Consider the following 3,368-nt stretch of genomic DNA (forward strand, 5'->3'; position numbering starts at 1 on the left):
ATCCCAATACCCACAGTTTAATTAGATCCTAACCATGCAATGTTTGAGGATTGATCTAATGCAATAAAAACTGGGTATGGAAAAAGTATGATCAAAGTGTTACTTGCCTTGCTGATGATCCGCGAAACCTAGAGATTCGAAGTAACAAGCGGCGCACTCCGGGTACTCTATCGCAAACAAACAAGCAAACAATAAGTACTCATCTAATGCACAGGTAAAACTCGAATGAAAGATCCAACCAGAAAGTTCAACTTAAGAACTCCGGTTTGCAAAAAGAATCAACTCAAACGAAGCAACGAAGGTCAAACGGCGAAAGAAACAAGCTTCATTTACTAATCTGGATCTAGGTCAAATTTTTACAGTAGCAAAAACTTGTTTGAGTAGGTTAAATGGAAAGAGAATTTCGAGACGAAACTCTAGGCGCTTGAATCGCCTGATTCCAATAAACGAGCGAAAAGTTAAACAAAAACGAAGATCCGATCAGAAATCGAGATCTGGAATAATCGCAGAAAAATCCGACGAAAAAGAAAACTAACGAATGGTTAAAGAACGGACGTTCGTTAACAGCGAAAATCCGATGAACACGTTCGTTAAAACGAACGGGTCGGTGAACGTTCACTAAATAATAAAACCGAAGAAAAATAAACCGACCTAGGGTTTAAAAAAACGAACGTTTTTTTTAGAAAACCGGCAACGGCGTCGGATCGGTACCTCGTTGGGACGGGGCTCCGGCGGGGTCGGCGGGCTCCGTCGGGGTTCGGCGAGGGGCGGTGAGGGCGGGCGGGGCTCGGGCGGGGCGCGGGGTGGCGAGGGGCGGCGTAGGCGGCGGCGAACGGCGAGCGGGCGGCGAGCTCGGGCGGCGGCACTGCGGGTTCCGGTGGCGGCGGCTTGGGGCGGTGCTCGGGGGTGAGGGAGGGGGCGGCGGCGGGGGTATATATGAGGGGGGGCTGCTTGGAGGAGGGGGCAAGGCGGCGTGGAACGGCGTGCTCGCCCCGGACTCGGGCGCGGCGGCGCTCGCGTGCGCGCGAGGGAGACGGCGGGGCTGGGCCGGCCGGCTCGGCTAGGCCTCGGCCCGGTCGGGCGCGATTTTTTTTTAAATAATCCGCCGAATCTAAAAAAAATCGCAGAAAAATAAATAAAAATCCAAAAATGATAAAACAAAATTTCCCCGTCTAATTAAAATAATTAGAACAAGGTGAACATTTTTTTGACACAAAAATGCAGTTTTGAAAACGTGCAATTTTTTAATGCAACTAAAATTGCAAATAAAATTTGAATAAAATCCAATATATGATTTTAATATTTTTCCTCCAATATTTCAATTGTTTTGGAGAAGTCATATTTTCTCCTCTCATTTATTTTAATGTGAAATATTTTTCCGGAGAGAAAATAATTAAAACCAAAATCCTCGTTTTATTATTTGATGAAAATTAAATATGATAAATCGGGAAAATCCCCAACTCTCTCCGAGGGTCCTTGAGTTGCTTAGGATTTATCGAGGATTTGCCAAAAATGCAATAAAATATGCTATGCAATGATGATCTATGTATAACATTCCAAATTGAAAATTTGGGATGTTACAATTGGGATACCGACGATCGAATCTCGGGCAAGTAACGTACCGATTGACAAAGGGAATTGTATACGGGATTGCTTGAATCCTCGACATCGTGGTTCATCCAATGAGATCATCGTGGAACATGTGGGAGCCAACATGGGTATCCACATCCCGCTGTTGGTTATTGGCTAGAGAGGTGTCTCGGTCATGTCTGCATGATTCCCGAACCCGTAGGGTCTACACACTTAAGGTTCGATGACGCTAGGGTTATAAGGAAGGTTTGTATGTGATTACCGAATGTTTTTCGGAGTCCCGGATGAGATCCCGGACGTCACGAGGAGTTCCGGAATGGTCCGGAGGTAAAGATTTATATATGGGAAGTCACCATACAGTCACCGGAAATATTCGGGGGTATACCGGTATTGTACCGGGACCACCGGAGGGGTTCCGGGGGTCCACCTGCCCCGGAGGGCCTTATGGGCTATAGGTGGAAGGGAACCAGCCCTTAGTGGGCTGGGCGCCAACCCCCCTAGGGCCCATGCGCCTAGGGTTTGGGGAAACCCTAAAGGCCCCCCCCTTGCTTGGGGGGCAAGCCACCTCCCCCTTGGCCGCCGCCCCCCCTCTAGATCCCATCTAGAGGGGCCGGCCCCCTTCCCCCTTCTCCCTATAAATAGAGGGGTGAGGGGAGGGCTGCAGCACCACATCCAAGGCGCAACCCCTCCCCTCCCCAACACCTCTCCTCCTCCGCGTGTGCTTGGCGAAGCCCTGCCGGAGAACTGACACTCCATCACCACCACGCCGTCGTGCTGCTGTTGGAGCCTTCTTCCTCAACCTCTCCCTTCTCCTTGCTGGATCAAGGCGTGGGAGACGTCACCGCTCCGTACGTGTGTTGAACGCGGAGGTGCCGTCCGTTCGGCGCTTGGATCATCGGTGATTTGGATCACGACGAGTATGACTCCATCAACTCCGTTCTCTTGAACGCTTCCGCTCGCGATCTACAAGGGTATGTAGATGCACTCCTCCCCTCTCGTTGCTAGTAAACTCCATAGATTGATCTTGGTGATGCGTAGAAAATTTTGAATTATTGCTACGTTCCCCAACAGTGGCATCATGAGCCAGGTTTATGCGTAGTTTCTATGCACGAGTAGAACACAAGTTGTTGTGGGCGTTGATTTTGTCAATTTACTTGCCGTTACTAGTCTTATCTTGATTCGGCAGCATCGTGGGATGAAGCGGCCCGGACCGACCTTACACGTACGCTTACGTGAGACAGGTTCCACCGACTGACATGCACTAGTTGCATAAGGTGGCTATCGGGTGTCTGTCTCTCCCACTTTAGTCGGTCGGATTCGATGAAAAGGGTCCTTATGAAGGGTAAATAGAAATTGGCATATCACGTTGTGGTTTTGGCGTAGGTAAGAATCGTTCTTGCTAGAAACCTATAGCAGCCACGTAAAAGTTTGCAACAACAATTAGAGGACGTCTAACTTGTTTTTGCAGCAAGTGTCATGTGATGTGATATGGCCAGAAGGATGTGATGAATGATATATGTGATGTATGAGATTGATCATGTTCTTGTAATAGGAATCACGACTTGCATGTCGATGAGTATGACAACCGGCAGGAGCCTAGGAGTTGTCTTAATTTATTTATGACCTGCGTGTCAACTGAAACGTCATGTAATTACTTTACTTTATTGCTAACCGTTAGCCATAGTAGTAGAAGTAATAATTGGCGAGACAACTTCATAAAGACACGATGATGGAGATCATGATGATGGAGATCATGGTGTCATGCCGGTGACGATGAT

This window comes from Aegilops tauschii, chromosome 5 (genome assembly GCF_002575655.3).
Source record: "Aegilops tauschii subsp. strangulata cultivar AL8/78 chromosome 5, Aet v6.0, whole genome shotgun sequence".
Taxonomy (NCBI): domain Eukaryota; kingdom Viridiplantae; phylum Streptophyta; class Magnoliopsida; order Poales; family Poaceae; genus Aegilops; species Aegilops tauschii.